This window comes from Phoca vitulina, unplaced genomic scaffold, assembly GCF_004348235.1.
Source record: "Phoca vitulina isolate PV1807 unplaced genomic scaffold, GSC_HSeal_1.0 scaffold20, whole genome shotgun sequence".
Lineage (NCBI taxonomy): Eukaryota > Metazoa > Chordata > Mammalia > Carnivora > Phocidae > Phoca > Phoca vitulina.
This window is the reverse complement of record NW_022589723.1, coordinates 30,191,399-30,216,818: the sequence shown is the minus strand read 5'-3', so window position 1 is coordinate 30,216,818 and position 25,420 is coordinate 30,191,399. Positions and strand designations below refer to the sequence as shown.

General features: G+C 38.4%; 1 protein-coding gene across 14 annotated transcripts in view; it reads left to right on the top strand.

The window, feature by feature from the left end:
• Positions 1-25,420, top strand: part of CSNK1G1 (casein kinase 1 gamma 1) — a 186,409-nt gene that overhangs the window by 35,436 nt on the left and 125,553 nt on the right. The window contains exon 2 of one of the 14 annotated variants that reach the window (XM_032418021.1): positions 24,436-24,484. The exons of the other annotated variants lie outside the window; for them this stretch is intronic. The gene's annotated coding sequence lies outside the window, so the exon portion shown is untranslated. The remainder of the gene's footprint in view (positions 1-24,435; positions 24,485-25,420) is intronic. 14 annotated transcript variants of the gene reach the window in all.

Genomic DNA, 25,420 nt, shown 5'->3' with positions numbered 1-25,420 from the left:
CACATTCGGCTCCCTGCTCTGGGGAGCCTGCTTCTCCCTCTCCCACTCCCCCTGCTTGTGTTCCTGCTCTCGCTATGTCTCTCTCTGTCAAAAAAATAAATAAAATCTTAAAAAAAAAGAAAAAGCAAGAAAGCAAGCAAGCAAGAAAGAGATGGTAAAGACTGGGAGTTGGGGCACCTGGGAGGCTTAGTTGGTTAAGTGGCTGCTGTCCTCTCAGGTCATGATCTCGGGGTCCTGGGATTGAGCCCTATATCAGGCTCCCTGCTCAGCGGGGAGTCTGCTTCTCCCTCTGCGCCCCCCCCAACTCATGCTCTTTCTCAAATAAATAAATAAAATCTTTTTTTAAAAAAGACTGGAAGGTAATACTTTCCTATAGTTATTTGATAAAGGACACCCCTTAGAAAGGAACTTTGAAGGGGTGAAGAAGGATAAGGATATGAAATGTACAAGGAAGGTATTTCAGAATTTCAGAACCACTGGTGTAACATAATCTTATATATATTATCAGTTTAGAATAGATGTTACATTACTTTACTTCCAGTGATAAGGCAGACTTTTTTCCCAAGGGATACCAGCTTTAAAAGAAAACAAAATCTTCCCACTATTAAACACCTAAAAATGATGGATTTATTTTTTTACTTTATTATTTTTTTAAGATTTTATTTATTTATTTGTCAGAGAGAGAGAGAGAGGCAGGCAGAGGGAGAAGCAGGCTCCCCACTGAGCAAGGAGTCCGATGAGGGACTCCATCTAAGGACCTTGGGATCATGACCCCAGCCGAAGGCAATTAACCAACTGAGCCACCCAGGAGTCCTGGATTTATTTTTTTAAAAAAAACTAAAAAAACTAAAAAAAAAAAAAACCTTGAAAAAGTCATGCTTAAGCTAGCAAAAAAGATGAAAAAACAAAACAAAGCACAAGAGAGCCCAAATTCAAAGAAGTGTAGAAGCATCTGATAACTGCTGCCCAGAAGGCATCTACTTGTTCCAGATGACTTATATTTTCAGTTTTTAAGAGGTACACGCGGGACTCAGGAGACAAAGAATAGAAGCCATGCCTTATAGGAAGTCAGGTCAGAGATCCACCTTCCTAAAATGAGAATCCATAAAAAGCCATATACCCACTGGGAAAGGGAGAAGCAGAAAAAAATCACCCTAGGAAAGAGAGACAGAAAACTTACCCTTCTTAGCCTTGGCTATAAATAGAGGGAGAAAAAAGTTTTCCTTGAATGTTTATAATTAGAAACATGCCCTCATAGAGGTTTGGGTCCCCACTACCTGTATAACTTCAAAAAATCTCTAAACTGAGACTCAATTTGAATGATTATAGCTTGGTATTATGCCCAGGCAGAGATAGAAATGACTCCAAATTCTTTCTGGAGGAGTAACTTCTCAAAGGTTTCTAAGAATTACCAAGGTAATATTCCAGAGAGTTCGAGCTCCCTTACACAAAGCACATGAGGAAATAGGTCACCATGAGCAAAACAAAACACCTAAATCAGCCCCACAGAGACTTCAAGTATTGTCATTACTAGACAATATAAAAATAAATATGTTTAATGTATCTGAAGAAACAAATGGGAGAATTGAAATTATGACTCAGGAACAAAGGATTGTCCAAAATAATTAGAATCCAGAAACAAAAATATATATAATAATTAAAATGAAAAATTCAAGGGCAGATTTAATAGCATATTGGATTGAAAAGAGAATTAGTGAGGTAGAAGAGAGATTTGAAGAAATAATTAGGAATGTTATGCAGGGAGATAAAAGAGAGAAAATATGAATAAGGTTAAGACATGGAAGAAGGACTGAAAAGGTCTGATGTACGTTTGTGGTAAGCAGAATAATGGCCACTCAAAGATATTCATATCCTAACCCCTAGAACCTATGAATATGTTACCTTCAATGGCAGAAGGGACTCGGCAAATGTGATTAAGGATTTTGAGATGGGGAGATTATCCTGGATTATGCAGTGAGCCCATTGTAATCACAAGGGTCCTTATAAGGGAAAACAGTAGGCAGGAGAGCAAGAGAGAGATTTGAAGATACTACATCCTTTGCTTTGAAAATGGAAGAAGGAGCTATGAGCCAAGGAATACAGGTGATCTCTAGAGGTTGAAAAAGACAACAGATTCTTCCTTAGAGCCTCCACCAGGAATGCAGCCCTGTCAACACCTTGAGTTTAGCCTAGTGAAACCCAATTTGGACTTCTGACCTCCAAAACTGTTGTTATAGGCCACCAAGTTTGTGGTAATTTGTTATAGCAGCAATAAAAAACATAACATCTAATAAAAATTCTACATGTAGACAGATGAGGGAAGGATAAGAGACCTATAATTTTAAACTTTAAATTATATGTGCATTTAAAAACTTCCAGAGCAGCCCCTGAAAGAATAAAAGTTGAACTAGAAGGCAAATGGAATGAGAGAGGGGAACCTCAAATAATGTGGAAAAAAGGGAGAAAGAAACAAAAGTGTAGGACAAAAGTATGGTAGAACTAATATGGTAGAAATAAGGCCAAATAGACTACACTAATCAAAATGAGTATAAATAGATCACATGCTCTACATAAAAGAAAAAGGTTGTCAGACTGTATGTAGAAGCCAAAACCAACATGCGGTTTTTAAGAGATTAAAATATTGGGATGGGGCGCCTGTGTGGCTCAGTCGGTTGGGCATCTGCCTTCAGCTCGGGTCATGGTCCCGGGGTCCTGGGATTGAGTCCCATGTCGGGCTGCTTCTCCCTCCGCCTGCTTGTGCTACCTCTCTCTCTAATAAATAAGTGGAATTAAAAAAAAATAAAATATTGGAATAGAGGCAATTAGAAGGTAAAAGGAATGCAAATGTTATACCTGGCAAAGTAGTAACCAAAATAAATTGGTAATTAATAAAATAAAATTACTTCAGGCAAAGGAGCACTACTAAACAGAATTAGTGTTTCAGGTAAGAATTGGTTTTGGCTGCTAGGTAGACACAGAAACTAACAGTGGCTTAAAGAAAGCGGGTATTTATTTTTCCCACAGTAGAAGCTGACATTTCTAGGGCTGATCATGGAGGTTTCATTTTATCATCAAGGTCTCAGAATACTTCTGTGAGTGTTTTCTCTACCACCATTTTTTTAGCCTGTGGTTAACCTTGTGGTCCAAGATGGCTGCTTCTGGCACCAATTCTCACAGATTCCATGTAGAAGGAAGGATGGGGGATGGGTGTGGAGCCCATGCAAGCTATTAGGCCATCTCTTAATGTGGTTCATGGAAGTTCTACTTAGCTCTTCACTGCAAGACTGTTATGAAATATATTTTAGGTGAGCATATTGCTGCCTAGAATAAACTTGGACTTTACTTACTGAGGAAAGAAGAGAGATTCAGTATTGGTACAGGTCACCAGCAGTCTCTGCCACATTATATAAAGGCTGTGTTTTAACACCAAACCAAAAAATTTAGGAAGGAGATAGAAGACTTGAACAACACAATGAACAAGCTTGAACTGCTGGGTGAATATAGAACATTGTATTCAAATTTTAAAGAATCAGTACCATAGAATTGCTACTGTGTGCATATATAGTACTTTGTGGAATCCAAAATTTCAGATAATGCAACAGATAATTAACCTTAAAAAGTGCCCCTGAAAATCTGAACAAATTTCAAAGAGTGTGTGTCATTCAGATTACTTTCTCTCATGACACTGCAAGCTAAATTAGGACTCAGTTCTTAGAAAGGTAACTTTTTTTTTTTTTAAGATTTTATTTATTTATTTGACATAGAGACAGACACAGAGAGCGCACAAGCAGGGGGAGCGGCAAGCAGAGGGAGAGGGAGAAACAGGCTCCCCGCTGAGCAGGGAGCCCGATGCGGGGCTCGATCCCAGGACTCTGGGATCATGACCTGAGCCCAAGGCAGACACTTAACCAACTGAGCCACCCAGGCGCCCCTAGAGAGGTAACTTTAAAAAATGTTTGAAAATTTGTAAATATACTTCTAAATAACTGAGGTTCCAGAAGAAGTTATGATGGAGGTTTAAGAATACTTAAAACTCAATGAAAATGCAGTATCAAAATTTGTGGTTAAATCTTGGTGGCTCTTGGGCATAGCACATAGTCAAGTTTCATAAATATTCCATGAGAGCTTGAAGAGAATGTATATTTTGTAGTTGTTTCAGGCAGTGGTAATTAAGAGAGGAAAAGAGCCTCACAGGTTGGGAACTGTCAGTGGCTTCTCAGGACTTAATGTTAGCATACAATGCCTTGTGCATTTTGACTTCTAACAGTTGTGAGCTTTCTTTGCTTTAATTTTAATAACATAATTACAGTTCCATGATCAGACTAGATCAGTGGTTCTAAAACTTTATTATTTATCAGAGTCATCTGGAGGATTTGTTAAAGTGCAGATTGCTGGGCTCCACCTCCAGAGTTTCTGATTTAATGCATCTGGGCTGGGGCCCCAAAATTTCTATTTATAACAAATTCCCAGGTGATGCTGATGCTTCTGACCTAGGGACCATGCTTTGAGAACAGCTGTGTTAGAGACTGCATTCTTTTGGCTCCATTCCATTCCCCCCCCCCATGCCTTTTCTTTCCCTTGTTATATTTTTTTCAGGAACCCTTAGTCTCCCCACCTCCCACCCCACCCCACGGTTAAATCTCACTCTTGGAAGTATTTTTAACCACTAAATTGTTAGATGTTCCTTGTCTGTACTTCCTTAAACTGCCAAATACCTCACACACATCTGTAAGAACCCTTGTCATATTTCTTTTTTTTTTTTTTTTAGATTTTATTTATTTATTTGACAGAGGGAGACAGTGAGAGAGGGAACACAAGCAAGGGGAGTGGGAGAGGGAGAAGCAGGCTTCCCGCGGAGCAGGGACCCCTACGCGGGGCTTGATCCCAGGACGCTGGGACCATGACCTGAGCTGAAGGCAGACGCTTAATGACTGAGCCACCCAGGCACCCCTCCTTGTAATATTTCTTAAAGCCGTTAGAAGCTATGTTTTGTGGGACGCCTGGGTGGCTCAGTCGGTTAAGCGGCTGCCTTCGGCCTGGGTCGTGATCCCAGGGTCCTGGGATCGAGTCCCGCATCGGGCTTCTTGCTCAGCGGGGAGCCTGCTTCTCTCTCTCTCTCCCTCTGCTTGTGCTCTCTCTGTCAAATAAATAAAATCTTTAAAAAAAAAAATAAATAAATAAAGAAGCTATGTTTTGTGTTTATATCCAGTGTATATCTTAGTACCTGGTAATAGAAAGCGGTCAATTAATACTTGTTAATAAATAAATGGGCTCTTGCCATTCATATTTTAGTTGTGTTGTATAGGAAGAAACTATTATGGAAATTTATTCAATACTATACGTAGCGCAGTGTTAAAATTCTTTGTTGTATATTCAGAAACATATTGGTAAAATACACTTTGGGAAGGGCCCCTGAATTTGGAAAGGTTCCTTTTGTCTTCCTGCTATTTCATGTCTTGACTGGAACAAAAGGGTACAGGAATAAAGATGGTGATATGAGAAATGAACTACTTGCAATGGATTTAATAAGGATAAAGGAAGAACTAGGCCAGTGGTTCTTCCTTGATTCATTGTATCAGTTCAATCTGAAAGCAAGATCACTAGGATATATATCTATATATTTTTTAACGATTTTATTTATTGGGGCCCTGGCTGGCTCAGTCGGTTGGGCGTCTGCCTTCAGCTCAGGTCATGATCCTGGGGTCCTGGGATCAAGCCCCACATCGGGCTCCCTGCTCATGGGGAGCCTACTTCTCCCTCTCCTGCTCCCCCTGCTCATGCTTTTTCTCGCTCTCTCTCCTGCTGTCTGTCAAATAAATGAGTAAAATCTTTAAAAAAAAAGTAGTATTTTTTTCTGGGGGCCAGAAATATTTGTTTACATTTTTATTTTTATTTTTTTTAAAGATTTTCTAATTTCTAAGTAATTTCTACACCCATTGTAGGGCTCGAATTCACAACCCTGAGATCAAGAGTTGCATGCTCGATGGACTGAGCTAGCCAGGTGCACCCTGACATATTTGATTTTTATAAAGAACAGCAAATGCATGGAATTTTTAACTATTCTTAGAGAAACAGTGTTAACAAATATTATGTTAGAATAATGGTTCTCCATCTTAGCTGCATATTTAAAAAGTACCAGTGTCCTATCCATCTTCATCTTATTAAATCAGGATATTAAGGGAGGTAAGGATCCTGGTTTTGTGTTGTTTTATGTTTTATTAGTGACTGCTGTGCAGCCACAACTGAGAACTGTTTTATGGCAATAAGAGATTCAAATAAAATACTCAAAATAAAAGTCGGGACCTTAATTTTGCATAGTGCTATTTGATGAATTAGTGAAGATTGTATTTGATCAAAGTATCCTTCTGCATAGTCACATATTTTGACCCTAAACGTAAACTAGATTATACTAGCTGTAGCACAGCTCATGGAGAATGGTGTCTGGAGGCTCACCATATATACTATGTCATTTAATCCCCCTCAGTGGTATCTGTGAATTAGCAAAAATTGGTGATTAGAGCCAGTAGTCTCACTGAATGAAACTTTGTCTTCTTCCATCCTGTTCTTTTGTTTTTATTTTTTATTTATTTATTTTGTTTGTTTGTTTGTCTTAAGTAGGCTCCACACCAGCGTGGAGCTCAACGTGGGGCCTGAACTCACCACACTGAGAACAAGACCTGAACTAAAATCAAGAGGCAGATGCCCAATTGACTGAGCCACCGAAGTGCCCCAATTCATCCTGTTCTTTTCTTTCTCTCTTTTCTTTTCTTTTTTCTTTCTTTCTTTCTTTCTTTCTTTCTTTCTTTCTTTCTTTCTTTCTTTCTTTCTTTCTTTCTTTTTCTTTCTTTCTTTCTTTCTTTCTTTCTTTCTCTTTCTTTCTTTCTTGATTTATTTATTTGAGAGAGAGTGTGTGTGCACGTGAGTAGGGGGAGGAGCAGAGGGAGAGGGTGAGAGAGAATCTCAAGCAGATGCCCTGCTGAGTGCAGAGCCCAAAGCAGGGCTTGATCTCATAACCCTGAGATCATGACCTGAGCTGAAAGCAAGAGTCAGAAGCTTAACCACTGAGCCACCCAGGCACCCCTCATCCTGGTCTTTTAAAACTAAGAAACTATGTCAGAATTTTTCTGACACAAAATGATCATCTGCTATCGATATTTCAGCCTTTTAGCCTTTTTTTCAGCCTTGTAGTCTTTATTCAGCTTCAAGTTTTATTTTTTTTTTTTTTAAAGATTTTATTTATTTATTTGAGAGAGAGAGAATGAGAGACAGAGAGCATGAGAGGGAGGAGGGTCAGAGGGAGAAGCAGACTCCCTGCCGAGCAGGGAGCCCGATGCGGGACTCGATCCCGGGACTCCAGGATCATGACCTGAGCCGAAGGCAGTTGCTTAACCAACTGAGCCACCCAGGCGCCCTATTCAGCTTCAAGTTTTAGATACTTGTAACCTTAATCTTAATTAACAGGTCTGATTTTAATAGTGGTGCAAGTACAAAGTGGAGATAAAGGTTAGTTAGCCTTCTAAGCAATTTATAGATTCATATTTATAATTTAATTTCAGATACTAGTTTTCAGAATTGCATTCAACATTATAGGAAATTTCTTAGACATATCCATATATACTCTACGATAATTTTATTTATTTATTTTTAAAGATTTTATTTATTTATTTGACAGAGAGAGCAGGAGCACAAGCAGGGGAGTGGGAGAGGGAGAAGCAGGCTTCCTGCCGAGCAGGGAGCCCAATGCGGGACTCGATCCCAGGACCCTGGGATCATGACCTGAGCCGACGGCAGACGCTTAACGACTGAGCCACCCAGGCGCCCTCTACAATAATTTTTAAAAATGAAATGAAATATATTGACAGGAAATAAGTTCAAGATGTATTAACTCCCCCCCCACCAAAAAAAAAAACAAAACTCCAAAACTTAAATTTCTGTATTATCCCATTTCTTTTTTTTTCTTTAAAAGCTATACATTTTATTTTTTTTTTAAAGATTTTATTTATTTGACAGAGACATAGCGAGAGAGGGAACACAAGCAGGGGGAGTGGGAGAGGGAGAAGCAGGCTTCCCGCTGAGCAGGGAACCCGATGAGGGGCTCTATCCCAGGACCCTGGGATCATGACCTGAGCCAAAGGCAGATGCTTAATGACTGAGCCACCCAGGCATCCCAAAGCTATACATTTTAAATAATGTTATATGGTTAATTGGTCTTAACAAAGGTACTGAGACCACAATCAATGGGGAAAGGACCATCTTTTCAACAAATGATGGGAAAACCAGATACCCACATGTAAAAGAATGAAGTTGGAGCCTTACTTTTTACACTGTATACAAAAATTAACTGAAAATGGATCGAAGACCTAAACTTGGCAGCCAAAACTATAAAACTGTTAGAAGAAAACATTCGGTTAAGTCTTCATTGACATTCGATTTGGCAACAGTTTTATAGATAGGATACCCAGTAGTACAAGCAATAAAAGAAAAAATAGATAAATTGGGCTTCATCAAAATTAAGGGCTTTGTGTGTCATGGATACTATCAAGAAAGTGAAAAAATAAACTACAAAATGGGGGGAAAAACTTGGAAGTATTTTCTGCTAAGGGATTAATAACATTGAATGGTTACATGATGCCTAAAACTCAACAACAAAAAACATTTCAAGAATGGGTAGAGAACTTGAATAGACATTCTCCAAAGAAGATATACAAATAAACACATGAAAAGATACTCAAAATTGTTAGTCTTTGGGGAAATACAAATCAAAACTACAATGAGATAGCACTTTATACCCGTTAGTATGACTATTATTAAAAAAAAATCAACATAACAAGTGTTTTGGTGAGGATGTGGAGAAATTGGAAACCTGTATTACTGGTGGGAATATAGAATAGTACAGCTGCTGTAGAAAATAGTTTCTTAAAAGGTTGATATAGGACTACCATATATGACCCAGCAATTCCTCCAACAGTTGAAATCAGAATCTCAAACAGATACTTGTACATTAATGATCATAGCAGTGTTATTCCTTGTAACCAAAAGATGGAAGCAAACCAAGTGTCTGTTGACAGGTAAATGGATAAACAAAATGTGGTATATACATAAAATGGAATAGTGAAATTCAGCCTTAAAAAGGAAGAAAATTCTGGGGCATCTGGGTGGTGCAGTCAGTTAAGCACCTGGCTCTTGGTTTGAGCTCAGGTCATGATCTCAGGATTGTGAGATCGAGCCCCAGGTCTGGCTCCACAATTAGTGTGGAGTCAGCTTGAGATTCTCTCTCCCTTTCCCTTTGCCCCTCCCCCCGAGTCTTCTGCAAGCATGTGAGCATGTGTCCTCTCTCTCAAATAAATAAATCTTAAAAAAAAAAAAATGGAAGAAAATTCTGACACATGCTTCAGCATGGAGGGACCTTGAAAACACTATGCTTAGTGAAATAAGTTAGAAACACAGGACAAATATTGTATAATTCCACTTACATGAGGTATCTAGAATAGGCAAATTCCCTAAAGACAGATGGTAAAATAGGGGTTACCAGCGGCTGAGGAGAGGGAGAAAGAGGAAGTTACTGTTGAATGGGTTCAGAGTTTGTGTTAAGAGTGATAAGTAAGTTTTGGACATAGATAGGGATGATGGCAACACAACATTGTGAATGTATTTGATGCCAGTGAGGTGTATATTTACAAAAGGTTAAAATGGTAAGTACTATGTTATATATTTTACCACAATAAAAACCAACCAAACAAAAATGTCAGTGTATGATTGGAAAAAAACTTAACAGAAGTCTTCTTTAGTGGTGAGGTTTCACTTTTCACTTTTTGTATCATAATTTTCTGTGAGTTCTGATTATTTTTTCTAATAGCAGTGTGTTTCTATAATTAAAAAAAAGCAAATATATAACAAAGATATAGTGTATATGTGAAAATATTGTCCAGAAGGTCCAGATTGTAAGGATTGTTGATAATCTCACTAATTAAAGCTTTTGAATTATTTGATTAGATGATTTTTCATAGGACTGGAGTCAGTTAAGTACTTTCAATGATGTATAAATAAAACTTCTTTAATAATGTTATATTTTCATTTGGGTAGAAGGTTTCTAGTTTGATGCATCTATATTATTTTTAACCTATTTTATCTTGAAAAAAATTTTTAATGTATCAAGGCATATGCACTATATGCAGTATGTAATGGTCAGCTATTCGGTAGAATTTTGTATAGAAATATCTTTTTAAGTCCAAGATTGTGTAGCTTTAACCTTCTTTAAACACTTTTTCATACCCATAAAATGAAGAGGATAGTTGTGGTCATTTGGTTTCTGCAGTATTTTTACTATTTATTAGTCATTCATTAGTCACTCCCCACTTCTGCAGTATTTTTCCTATTTATTAGTCATTAGTCAAAATCTTTCAACTAAACCTGAAGAGAAAATTTTAATCTCTTTTTTTTTAAAGATTTTATTTATTTATCTGACAGAGGGAGACACAGCGAGAGAGGGAACACAAGCAGGGGGAGTGGGAGAGGGAGAAGCAGGCTTCCCGCCGAGCAGGGAGCCCCCGATGCGGGGCTTGATCCCAGGACTCCGGGATCATGACCTGAGCCAAAGGCAGACGCCCAGTGACTGAACCACCCAGGCACCCGAAAATTTTAATCTCTTTTGTCTGTTATCTTCTGTACTATTAAAGATATTTATGGCTGTCTAGTTCAAGATACAGTACTGATGAGGAAAACATGATGACTTATATCACAATTGAACAATCTTTTTGTTCAAGTACCATCTGCATCTTATTCTTTTTGTTCTAAGTACAGACTGCAACACATATCCCAACCAGCTTCTTCATGCACTTTGACCCTGGCCATAAGGAGGACTGGGGCAATCTTTTCTTAAAACCCGGATTAAAACTACTCAGTGTAATTTCTTTCTTTCTTTTTTTCTTTTTTTTTTAAGATTTTATTTATTTATTTGACAGAGAGAGACACAGCGAGAGAGGGAACATAAGTGGGGGGAGTGGGAGAGGGAGAAGCAGGCCTCCCGTTGAGCAGGGAGCCCGATGCGGGGCTCGATCCCAGGACCCCAGGATCATGACCCGAGCCGAAGGCAGACACCCAATGACTGAGCCACCTAGGCACCCCTCAGTGTAATTTCTTGTGAAAATTTTTGCAAAGGAAGAGCTGAAGATTATTAGCTCTTGCCTCAAAAACATAGAAGGTTGAAGAAGTATTTATGTGAATAAAACTTACTAATAATTTTGCCTATTTTAAACTGTGTATGTGACAGGAAGTTTTAAGTTACAGTTATCGTGACATATAAGCATTGTTTTGTTTTCTTAAAGATTATTTGTTAGAGAATCTCAAGCAGACTCCCCACTGAGAGCAGACCCCGACACAGGGTTGGATCTCACAACCCTGAATCTGGCGCTTAACTGACTGCACCACCCAGGCACCCTAAGCATTGTTATTTTTTAATTGAAGTATGATTGACATACAATATCTTACCAGTTTCAGGTATGCATCATAGTGATTTGATATTTTCATACGTTATGAAGTGATCCCCACAATAAGTCTAGTTACCATCTGTACCATGCAAAGTTATTGCAATATTATTGACTAAATTCCCTCTACTGTACATTATAACTGCTATTCTTGATTTAATTTGGTAGTAATTGAGGGACATAATTATTCTAATTAATTATTGAACAGTCAGAAAAAGGATTTTCAGACTGAAAGCAGTATAGATCACAAATTCAAACCAGCCCTGGAATTTTACTTTTCATTAGCTGTTTTTCCTTGGAAAATTAATTATCAAACTAATTTTCATTTTGATTTTCTATGTTGTGGGGATGATCTGCTTTGTGATGGGAGAAGGGACTAAAAGGAGGGAATTAACCCAATTACTGATTTATTGTTTTAGCTATTTAAATAGCTAGGTTGTGTAAATTAGGAAGCTCTTAATGCTCCTATAATTTCTTTTAACATATTTCTTTTAAAGCTCTTACAACACAGATTTTTAAAAATTCAATTCATTAAAACAAACATCCTAGAATGCCTGGATTTAGGCAACAGGATTAAATTCTGTTTAATTGAAGATTACAAAGAACTTTAAAACTTCCTAAACCTTGTTGTATTTTGAACATTTACTATGCATAAGGTACTGTGGGGCATGATGAAGAAAAGGGTTTTTGCCCATAAGAGGCTTAGAGTATTTTGGGAGAACTAGATTTGTATATGATGATTTTTTTTTTAATCATTTAAAAATATACTGCTGATATTCCTGATATTATAGGGAATAGAGTGGGCTCTTCTGATGATAATGGAACCTGTGAATATTGTAAATCTTTTACTCTCTGTAAGAATTCTGAGCAGGTAAGTATTGAATGCATGTTTAATTTATACTAATTACAGTAGACTTCCTGGCCTCAAACAAATAAGAAAGAAGAAAGTGTGTAGAGGATGGGTTATGGGTTTTGTATATATTGTGGTTTTGTTGTTTTATAATTTTTTTGTAATTAGAATAAGGAGTGAAATGGAGGGCTAGGATTTAGTTAATTGAGGGTACCTGTTAAGTAAATTTCAGTTAATTAAAAACACTCAGTTAAACATTTATTTACTCTGCTGTGTTGTGAGCGCAATGCTTGACACTGTAGGCAGCTAAGACAGCAGCGCCTGGTTCCACAGAGTTTGACAGCTTAGTAAGCAGACAGGTAAAGATAGCCACAGACTATTAGTATAGTAGTAAATAGATGTGTGATTAGGGAAAATAATATTCATTTGTGCATCATAAATTTATTGGGCAACTATTTTGTCTTAAGTCTCGTGTTGGCACTTGAGGTACAGTGAAAACAAAGATTTGCTCCTACCTTGAAGAAGCTTACAGGCAGGTTTTAAGTAGGCTTTATTTTGTTCTTATCCTTAAGTTTTTGAATGAAGTAACTAAAACAAGACAGGAAACAACAGGAGTAAGTTGACTCTCTACTGGAGGAACTCAAATCAGAATCTTTGTGTGACAATCTAGGATTTCCTTGATCAACAGAAAAATTTGAAATTCTAATTTTTCCTATCAATATTGGAGGAACTCTACTACTAAGCTTGTGATAGCGTGTTTTTAAAAAAGTAGTGATTAGGTTAAAAGTTACTTTAAAGCTTGAAAATCCAAATCCTCAATCACAAAGTGAATATGAATGGAGGAAACACAATAGTTCTTTGGAAGGTAGGTAGGGATGAGGCAATCAATGGAGAGAACTCAGTCCGATAATTATTTGGGATGTCATCAAGGCTGCTTGTTGGTGTTCTGTGACCAGTTATGCTGACTGTTCCTGTATTACCACTCTGCAGGTATCAAAGGCTTATTTAAAATTTTTTTTAAAAATTGTAAGGGACACCTGGGTGGCTCAGTTGGTTAAGCGACTGCCTTCGGCTCAGGTCATGATCCTGGAGCCTCTGGATCGAGTCCCGCATCGGGCTCCCTGCTTGGCGGGGAGTCTGCTTCTCCCTCTGACCCTCCCCCCCCATGTGCTCTCTATCTCTCATTCTCTCTCTCTCAAATAAATAAATAAAAATCTTTTAAAAAAAATTGTAAGAAAAATGAGGATTTAAGATCTTTGTGACTCTCTATGCCAGTGGGAGGTGTTTGTTCCTTTTCAATACTGGCTTCATCATGACAGTTTTATTATTTATTTTCCTTAAGTAGAGAAGAAAAACCATCTGCTCAATGACAGTTACCGTGTTTTTGTTTTGTTTTGTTTTGTTTTTTGTTTTTTAGCATAATTTAGCTTGAAAAAATTTTATAGTGTGGTAGAAAAGAAAACCCTTGCACCAAGCTACTGAAAGATATTTTTTTCTATTAGTCTCTGTTGGTTTATCCTTCTCACACAGGATGTGTTCTGAAATAGAAGGTAGAAGTACTTGAATCAAATATTCGTTTTCTTTGTAGATTGTCTTAATAAAGCAATTGTTGTAAAATAAACCAGTAATCTGAATCTTTGTATTAACTCTTCTGGAAATATCGTTAGGGAAACCGATGATGAAAATAATAGTGTGATCTTACCCTAGGTTAGAGAAAACCAGGTAATTCTAGGAGTGAACGTTTTGGTAAAGATAATTGTAATACTGTCATCTGTTAAAGTAGATAAAAGGTTTCAGTATTCATGCTTTGTTGGTATCATTGCCTTAGTTTTAAATTAAAACTGCCTCTTTCTAGCTCGTTGAATGCAATGGTCTTAGAAAATGATACTCCTATGTTTTACTCTTGAGATGTACATACTAGGATTTCTTTATTCCCTTCTTCCCAGGTAGTTTAGCTCATGTTTAAAGCTGAGTGTATAATCTCTGAAAATAAAGATGAATTCCCCAGTCCTGTAATAGTTATTACACTAAAATTTAAAAGGTTGGTAAATAAATATGAATTAAATTGTGTTTGTCAGAGGAACTGGTTTTGCTGTAAGTCAGTAGTTGATAATTTTTACATAACTTTATTTTTAAAAATTGTTTATTTATTTATTTTATATATAGAGAGAGTGGGGTAGGAGGGGCAGAGGGAGAGAATCCCAAAGCAGACTCCATGCTGAGCACAGAGCCCTACAGGGGGCTGGATCTCATGACCCATGAGAGTGTGACCTGAGTTGAACCAAGAGCTGGTGGCTCAACTAATTGAGCCACCCAGGTGCCCCAATTTTATTTATTTATTTATTTATTTTTATTTTTTTTAAAGATTTTATTTATTTATTTGAGAGAGAGAGAGAGAGTGAGAGAGAGAGCGCAAGAGTGGGTAGGGTTAGAGGGAGAAGCAGACTCCCTGCCGAGCAGGGAGCCCGATGTGGGACTCGATCCCGGGACTCCGGGATCATGACCTGAGCCGAAGGCAGTCGCTTAACCAACTGAGCCACCCAGGCGCCCCCAGGTGCCCCAATTTTTACATAACTTTAAAAAGTAAACAAAAGTAAAATCTTCTTATGACATTAAATATTTTTGTAAACGTCTTTGTAAATTGTATCTTAAAAACAGTAAAACTGGGGCACCTGGGTGGCGCAGTCAGTTGAGCGTCCTACATTTGGCTTTTGGCTCAGGCCTGATCTCAGTGTCTTGGGAATGAGCCCCCTGTCAGGCTGCATGCTCAGTGCAGAGTCTGCCTGGGAAATCTTCAAAAAGAAACCGTAAAACTAACTGAAAACTGAGGTACAGATGTTTTTATTCATATTGAATGAGGTGAGGTATGATGTGATAGGATGGCACATAACATGATGTGGGAACATTTTTGGAATTAGGCACACCTGAATTTGAGTTCTCTTTCTGCCATTTCTTAGCTGTGGTAATATTTGGCAAATTACTTAATGTCTTTAAACTTTATTTCTCCCATGGGTAAGATAACCCATGTGAAGTGTCTTGTATGGTACCTAGTCTGCAATAGGCACTCAGAAGATGTTCTTAATACTGGAAAAATGCAGAGCTGTGAATTAAACCCTGAAGTTTATGGTAGTTAAAGGTAGTCGAAATTATGGGGCTTTAAAAACCTTTATTTAAAGTATTCATGGAATGCCTGGATGGCCCAGTCGGTTGAGCTTCTGACTCTTGATTTCGGCCCAGGTCATGATCTCAAGGTCCTGGGATCCAGCCCCCAGTTGGGCTCTGTGCTCAGCCTGGAGTCAGCTTTAGGAGTTCTCTCTCTCCCCCTCCCCGCTGCCCCTCTCTTACTCTTGCGTGCATGTCTGCATGCACGTGCTCTCTTTCTCAAATCTTAGAGTGAATGAATGAATCAATCTAATTCATTCATGAATCTAATTCTTCCTAATTTTATTTATTTATTTTTAAAGATTTTACTTGAGAGAGAGTGCGCGCACTAGAGAGGGAGAGAGAGGGCTAGCAGCCTGAGCAGAAGGCAGATGTTTATCCTAAACTTAACTGAGCCACTTAGTTGCCCCTAATTCTTCCTAATATTAATTAATTTTTCATAGAAATGGTTAGTCTTTTATGATTCTAGTACTGTAGTTTTTCTTGCTCTGAGGTAATCCATTATAATATGAGAATTATTTAGTACTAACAGTTGTCAAGATTGTAAATTGTCTCTTAGTCTTAACTCCTCACTTTGACCTCTGCTAATTAATGGAATTCAGTTACCTTTACTGAATACAATGAAAGATGAAGTTTAAGCTGATCATATATATTTGTAGGGTTCAAATAGAAGCTTGCAATGCTGCATCTGAGTTGTATAATAGAACTATAGCGATATTCCAGTGAAGGTAAAATATCATTGAAGACTACTTGAATTCATGTTATTTCATTCTTAAAATGAATACTTTTATTTTATTATAGCTTAGCTGTAGAGAATGATTATAAGAAAACTGTCCATGGAGGGGGATGCCTGGGTCCTGGGATCAAGCCCTGCATCTGGCTCCCTGCTCAGCGGGAAGCCTGCTTCTCCCTCTCCTGCTCCCCCTGCCTGTGTTCCCTCTCTTGCTCTCTCTGTCTCTGTCAAAGAAATAAATAAAATCTTCAAAGAAAAAAAAAAGAAGAAAGAAAGAAAAATGTCCATGGTTCCAGATTTCACAAAAATTGAAAGGACCAAAAGAGTTCTGTATTAAATTTTGTATTAATCAAGTTCTGTGGTTAAGATACTTTTATGTATTCAAAATATATCCTACCTAACACATTATAGAGCATTGGACTGTATAGTAATAAATTGTACCTTACAGGTTAGGTCAGTAGCATCTTCTTGAGAAAACTTGAATGTACATGAAGATGTACTCATATTTCCTAAAAGAATACATTTTCTTGTGATAATCTGTGTATTTGTTGTGCCAGTCAGTGATGAATTTTTTTTTTTAAGATTTTATTTACCTATTTGACAGAGAGCGAGAGAACACAAGCAGGGGGAGCAGCAGAGGGAGAGGGAGAAGCAGGCTCCCTGCTGAGCAGGGAGCTCGACGTGGGGCTCGATTCCAGGACCCTGGGACCATGACCTGAGCTGAAGGCAGACACTTAACCAACTGAGCCATCCAGGCGTTTCTAGTCAGTGATGAATCTTAACCACTGAAGAAGTTGGATGAGGTTTATTTTAATCTCAGCCTACAAGAGTATGCTGTAATAGGGCAACCATATACCTCTCTTCCTATAAGTTTTGGTTTTCAGTATAGTGTTTATAAAGGATTCTTGAGTCAGGCTGCCAAGTAAGCTGGCTCCATTGCTTCCTAGTTTTATGAATCTTAGGTACTTTACTAGGTTTCCTCATCTGGGAAATGAGGATGATAGTAAAAATATTACTGTTTTATAGGATTGTAGAAGGATTTAATGAATTAATATACTTAAATCACTTAAAAAGTATCTGGCACATAAAGGCCCATTAAATTTTAGATGTGATAGTTGTCCCTGTTCTACAGTGTGACAGATTTGAACTATCCCTAGGTTTTTCATTATGTCCTATAAAGTGTATGCAGAGATTAATAAAATCTGAGAAAGAGTGGCTTTGCATTAAGAATATAGAAAGGGGCACCTGGGTGGCTCAGTAGGTTAAGCATCTGCCTTTAGCTTAGGTCATGATCCTGGGGTCCTGGGATTGAGCCCCACATGGGGGCTCCCTGCTCAGTGGGGAGTCTGCTTCTCCCTCTGCCCCCCCCACACTCATGCTTCCTCTCTCTGTCTCTCTCTCCTCCTAGCTTTTTCTCTTTCAAATAATAAAATCTTGGGGTGCCTGGGTGGCTCAGTCGTTAAGCATCTGCCTTCAGCTCAGGTCGTGATCCCAGGGTCCTGGGATCGAGCCCCGCATCAGGCTCCCTGCTCCGCGGGAAGCCTCCCTCTCCCACTCCGCCTGCTTGTGTTCCCTCTTTCACTGTGTTTCTCTCTGTCAAATAAATAAATAAAATCTTAAAAATAAATAAATAAAATATTAAAAAAAAAAGAATATAGAAAGAAACTATTCCTTTTGCTCTACCATGTAAGCTATAAAATGAGAGAATAAGCAGATAATGGCTCTTTGAAGGAAAGAGGGGGATAATATAACTTTATTCTAATCAGATGGGTTAAGTTGCCAAATGTTTAGCCAATGATTAAGAAATAGTTATTTGAAACTGGACAGAAGTTAGATTAAAATAGAGTAGTATTTGTATTTATAATGCTGTCCGATTTTCAACAGCAGCCCTTCAAGTTACCAATAAATACAGTGTAAAATGGAAGACTCATTCATGATAAAAGCAAGCAGAAGATAATAGTGTAATGCCTTTCATATTGCTATGATTAAAGTGCAGCCCTATCTTAAACTTTAGACTGAGTTTTAAACCTTGGTTTCCAAGTACCTGAGATGAAAAGGCTTAGCTCAGCACCTTTGGAAGAAAGAATTAGATTCCTTTGTACCTAGTTCATGCATAAAACTGAGAAAGAGAAAGCTGAATATGGGTACATTCCTGTTACAATCCTTTATGCTCCATGAGAGAAGAAAAACATGTTCTAGAATAAGGATTTCAGAAGATGGAAGATAGTTACTACTTAGGATAATGGAGTTGAGAAAATGGAATACAAATACAATAAAATGTTGCATAAGATCTAATTACAGCCTAGCATACTCTCTTGTGAGATTTGTTACTGCCTTGTGTGGCTTATCAATAAGTTAATAGGAAATACAGGAAGAGACTTCAGGTTTTATGTATATAACCGTTACAACTCCAGTCCCCTCCTTCCCCCCTATTGGCTGCCTTGTTTACTCAAGGAAATTTAATGATATGATCATTTCCTAATAAGAAAACTTTACCAATATTAGTGTTAAGTCTTTGACTAGATGCTTTTAAATGAAATTTGCAGTGTCTGTGGCCATAACCTATCTCAGTATCAGAAGCAGCTACATTCATCATCAGCCCGTGGACTTGTAATTTTATGTATCATAGCCTTTTTCCTTTATAAACCCATCTGTTTGTCATATAAATGTTTGTCATATAAATGCATATAAACCCATCTGTTTATCATATAAATGTCACATACCGTTATCTAATGTGGAATAAGTTTTTGTTTTGAAAGCTGCTTATTTTCTTAGAATAATACCTTAAATTGTTCTCATTTGGATTTGAAATTAAGAAATGGGAATATTCCCTTGAATAAGAAACAAATGAATTAACCTAAAGCAATCTACACATTTAATGCAATCCCTATCAAAATGCCATCAACTTTTGGGCGCCTGGGTGGCTCAGTTGGTTAAGCGACTGCCTTCGGCTCAGGTCATGATCCTGGAGTCCCAGGATCGAGTCCCGCATCGGGCTCCCTGCTCAGCGGGGAGTCTGCTTCTCCCTCTGGCCCTCCCCCTCTCATGTGCTCTCTCTCTCTCTCTCAAATAAATAAATAAAATCTTTAAAAAAAAAAAAAAATGCCATCAACTTTTTTCAAAGAAATGGAACAAATAATACTAAAATTTGCATGGAACCAGAAAAGACCCCGAATAGCCAGAGGAATGTTGAAAAAGAAAAGCAAAGCTGGTGGCATCACAATTCCGGACTTGAAGCTCTATTACAAAGCTGTCATCATCAAGACAGTATGGTACTGGCACAAAAACAGGCGCATAGATCAGTGGAACAGAATAGAGAGCCCAGAAATGGATCCTCAACTCTATGGTCAACTAATCTTCGGCAAAGCAGGAAGGAATGTCCAATGGAAAAAAGACAGTTTCTTCAACAAATGGTATTGGGAAAATTGGACAGCCACATGCAGAAGAATGAAACTAGACCATTTCCTTACACCACATGCAAAAATAGACTCAAAATGGATAAAAGACCTAAATGTGAGACAGGAATCCATCAAAATCCTAGAGGAGAACACAGGCAGCAACCTCTTCGACCTCAGCTGTAGCAGCTTCTTCCTAGAAACATCGCCAAAGGCAAGGGAAGCAAGGGCAAAAATGAACTATTGGGACTTCATCAAGATAAAAAGCTTTTGCATATCAAAGGAAACAGTCAACAAAACCAAAAGACAATCGACAGAATGGGAGAAGATATTTGCAAATGACATATCAGATAAAGGGCTAGTATCCAAAATCTGTAAAGAACTTATCAAACTCAACACCCAAAGAACAACTAATCCAATCAAGGAGTGGGCAGAAGACATTAACAGACATTTTTCCAAAGACATCCAAATGGCCAACAGACACATGAAAAAGTGCTCAACATCACTCAGCATCAGGGAAATCCAAATCAAAACCTCAAAGAGATACCACCTCACACCAGTCAGAATGGCTAAAATTAACAAGTCAGGAAACGACAGATGTTGGCGAGGATGTGGAGAAAGGGGAGCCCTCCTACACTGTTGGTGGGAATGCAAGCTGGTGCAGCCACTCTGGAAAACAGTATGGAGATTCCTCAAAAAGTTGAAATAGAGCTACCCTATGACCCAGCATTGCACTACTGGGTATTTACCCCAAAGATACAAATGTAGGGATCCGAAGGGGTACGTGTACCCCGATGTTTATAGCAGCAATGTCCACAATAGCCAAACTATGGAAAGAGCCAAGATGTCCATCGACAGATGAATGCATAAAGAAGATGTGGTCTATATATACAATGGAATATTATGCAGCCATCAAAAAACCCTGAAATCTTGCCATTTGCAATGACGTGGATGGAACTAGAGGGTATTATGCAAAGTGAAATAAGTCAATCAGAGAAAGACATGTATCATACTGTCTCACTGATATGAGGCATTGTTAATCTCAGGAAACAAACTGAGGGTTGCTGGAGTGGTGGGGGGTGGGAAGGATGGGGTGACTGGGTGGTAGACATTGGGGAGGATATGTGCTAGGTGAGCGCTGTGAATTGTGTAAGGCTGATGAATCACAGACCTGTACCTCTGAAACAAACAATACATTATATGTTAAAAAAAAAAAGAAGATTGTAGGAAGGGAAAAATGAAGGGTGGGAAATTGGAGGCGGAGACGAACCATGAGAGACTATGGACTCTGAGAAACAAACTGAAGGTTCTAGAGGGGAGGGGGGTGGGAGGATGGGTTCACCTGGTGATGGGTATTAAAGAGGGCATGTATTGAATGGAGCACTGGGTGTTACATGCAAACAGTGAATCATGGAACACTACATCAAAAACTAATGATGTAATGTATGGTGATTAACATAACATAATAAAATAAAATTAAAAAAAAGAAAGAAATGAATTAAATTCACTAGCCATGATATTCCGAACTATTTGGTAGAAAGCATTATCATTATTTCAGACTTCCACTTTTCATAAGATTTGTTTTTATTGCTGGAGTGAATAGGTACTTTTTAGTTTAAACAGGGTATTTTTCTTGTTCTGTGAGTTTCCATCCTTGTTTTTGGCAACATAGACTATTTATGCTAAAGACTTTAAAAGCTGTTTTTCACTTGATCAACTTTAGACCAGAGGTTGCAAATGGGTGTCTTGGACATTTAAAAAAAATTTTTTAAGCTAATTGCCAACATATAAAAATAGGGAGATTTTTAAGATTTTATTTATATATTTGAAAGAGAGCAGGCTCGGTGGGGAGGGGCAGAGGGAGAGGGACAAGCAGACTCCCTGCTGAGCAGGGAACCCTGGGGGTGGGTGCACAGGACTGGATGCGGAGGCTCCATGTGGGGCTTGATTCCAGGATCCTGAGATCATGACCTTAGCTGAAGTCAGATGCTTAACCGACTGAGCCACCCAGGCGCCTCAAAAATTGGGGGAGATTTTATTCAAATTTTAGTGACTAATAACAACTGGCAGCACTGGGTCTAGTAGAAGTCAACAGGGGCCGAGACGTAGCTGTGCTTTAGATGGGATGCCCACTCTTCACTTTACCACCATATACCTTTGAAGTGGTCATGACTCACTACGTTTGATATCTGGTCCTTCTCAGCATTGCAACCTTTGCATCAGTGAGTTTGTTTCTTTTTTCTTTTTTTAAAGATTGTATTTATTTATTTGACAGAGAGAGAGCACAAGTAGGCAGAGAGGCAGGCAGAGGGAGAGGGAGAAGCAGGCTCTCCACTGAGCAGGGAGCCCGACATGGGGCTCGATCCCAGGACTCTGGGATCATGACCTGAGCCAAGGCAGCCGCTTAACCAACTGAGCCACCCAGGCGCCCAGTGAGTTTGTTTCTTGATGCATGCCTGTTTAATTATCTGGAGAATCATAAAAAGCCCTGGTTGTGCTTAGGCCATCATTCAGTTTGTTCTGTTTTAAGCCTTTTAGGCAAGCAGTATTATCCTTTTATCATTTTAATTTATTCAAGGGAAGGGTGTTACATTTTATGTCTATAAAATAAAAATAAAAGATTAGCATGAGGGTGCCTGGGTGGCTCAGTTTGTTAAGCGACTGCCTTCGGCTCAGGTCATGATCCTGGAGTCCCGGGATCGAGTTCCGCATTGGGCTCCCTGCTCAGTGGGGAGTCTGCTTCTCCCTCTGACCCTCCCTTTTCTCATGCTCTCTCTCTCCCTCTCAGTCTCTCTTTCTCAAATAAATAAATAAAATCTTTAAAAAAAAAAAAGATTAGCATGAGAAATTACGCTAACTTTGAAAAAAACTTCCAATAATTTAAAATCCAAATAAGTACTGCTTTCTTAAAGTAATCACCTCAAGAGGCCAGTTTTTCTAAAAGTGCTATTCAAAACATATTTGAGGAAAAAAGGTGGTAGGTATATTTTGGATATTATTGATGTCAGATTTTTATCCTTAGAGATTAGTTACATTTTAGTAATGCTTGAAAAGTATACATAATTTGACAAGAAAATCGAATGTGATAAATTTTATGAAGTAACCAGAAGTAAGGAGCTGAAAGTCTAATGGATGAGAATCTGGATAAAACCAGGTTTTATCCAGTTTCACAGTAAATTTGAACATTTGTTCAAAGTAAATAGTTCTCCCGGAAAGAAGATATTGTAGCTATACGTTTATACCCATTAGCCTTCAACCTTAACCCTCCCTACTGAAAGAATAGAATGTAATGAATTAACAACAATGACAAAACAATAAGAAAACAAAAGTAATGAAGAAAACTTTATCAGGGTGATGAAAACAGAGATGACCCCTAATTTATGCCACAGGTTTCAAGGAATGCCTTCCAGGAACAGTATACTTTGGACCAAATTGAAAGAAATTCAGTTGTAACTATCCTTTCCAGGAAGACCATGCACTATTGTCAGAACCATATAAAGTTTGAAAAGCCATACTAATATGTCATAGGAAAAAGAAGGTTAGGTACATGTGTTTTGAGGTCACAACAGCAAAGTGATAAACTATATATAATTTATTTATATTATTTGTAAAAACATTTATATATATAAATACATATTTTTCCTCCTCTCTGATTAAACCTTTTAATATCACAGTTGGCTTATACATGAAATAGTCCTTACCAAATTTTTTTTTAAGATTTTATTTATTTATTTGAGAGAGAGAGAGCAAGGGAGCATGAGCAGGGGAGGGGCAGAGGGAGAAGCCGACTCTCCCCTGAGCAGAGAGCCCAATGTGGGGCTTGATCCCAGGACCCTGGGATCATGACCTGAGCCGAAGGCGGACACTTACTGAGCCACCCAGGCTTCCCAAAAATTCCACTTTGAATAGATATAAGTGCTTTTACTTTTCATACTCCTTACCAAATTTATATAAACAAGATTTAGAGATGAGGCCAAAGGCAGGAGAAACAGTCTCCTAAGATCCTTTTCTCCGTTGTATGACAGTTCCTTTAGGCCTAGGTCCCTTCCCATCTCTGTCAGTTTGGTGAAATGAATGAGCCAACTAAGGAAACTGGTAAGTATTTACCAGGTGAACAAACTCAAGAAAAGCCAGTTGTACTAATTTTGGGCTAACTTTGATATCTCCCAAGTTCAAAAATTATTTTATTTTTAAATTATTATTATTTTTAAAGATTTTATTTTTAAGTAGTCTCTACACCCAACATGGGGCTTGAACTCACAACCCTGAGATCAAGAGTTGCACGCTCCACTGACTGAGCCAGTCAGGCATCCCCCAAAATTATTTTAAAAACAAATGTGCTTTAGATGAGTTATATGGTATATAAATCATATCTCTTTTTTTTTTTTTTTTAAGATTTTATTTATTTATTTGAGAGAGAATGAGAGACAGAGAGCATGAGAGGGAGGAGGGTCAGAGGGAGAAGCAGACTCCCTGCCGAGCAGGGAGCCCGATGCGGGACTCGATCCCGGGACTCCAGGATCATGACCCGAGCCGAAGGCAGTTGCTTAACCAACTGAGCCACCCAGGTGCCCAAATCATATCTCAATAAAGCTACAATTTTTCAAAAATGCAAATGAGATCCCATGGAGAAATTTTGCCACAAAAAGGAGTCATAAATATAGTGTTCAAGTGATAAAGAGCATCAGTGTGGGAAACAGAAGGAATTTTAAGTTATTCAAGGGAGGGAGAATTAGGCTGGCTTCCTAGTAAAAAAAAATTGTGGACACATCTAAAAATCACCACACACTTTTTGTTTTTTTATTGTTTCAGGAGGACAGTTGTGAAGCCAGTGCACTTTTGATTCAATGGGGCTGAATGGGTGAGTAAGTGAGTGCAGGGTTCTTTGGTATGTGTGGCAGATGGGAGAGAGCTCAGGTTTTTTGGACTCCTGGCTGGGTTTGACTATGCGACCTAGTTAGTGAATATAACCTCTCTGAGCTTCAGTTTCCTCATCTATGGCAAGGAATAAATTGGTTTTTATCAGGGCCCGTAAGTCCAGGTTCATTTCACTGAATAGGTCACATAGCACCCAGAGTTAATCATTTTGAAAAATGTAATTATCACTTGGTATCAGGGAAATACAAATCAAAACCACCATCAGTCAGAATGGCTAAAATTAACAAGTCAGGAAACAACGGATGGTGGTGAGGATGTAGAGAAAGGGGAACCCTTTTACACTGTAGGTGGGAATGTAGACTGGTGCAGCCACTCTGGAAAACTCAAAAAGTTAAAAAATAGAATTCCCTACCAGCCAGCATTTGCACTACTAGCTATTTATCCAAAGGATGCAAACGTAGTGATTCAAAGGGGCACATGCACCCTACTGTTTACAAACAGCAGTGTCCACAATCGCCAAAATATGGAGAGCCCAGATGTCCATCAACAGATGAATGGATAAAGCAGATGTGGTGTATTCACACACACACACACACACGATGGAATATTACTCAGCCATCAAAAAGAATGCAATCTTGCCATTTGTAACAACATGGATAGATCTAGAGAGTATAATGCTAAGTGAAATGAGTCAGTCAGAGAAAGACAAATACCATATGATTTCACTCATGTGGAATTTAAGAACCAAAACAGATGAATATAGGGGAAGGGAAGGAAAAAGAAGATGAAAACAGGGAGGCAAACCATAAGAGACTCTTAACTATAGGAAACAGTTGCTGGAGGGGTGGTGGGTGGGGGCATAGGGTAATTAGGTGATGGGCAATAAGGAGGGCACTTGATGTATTGAGCACTGGGTGTT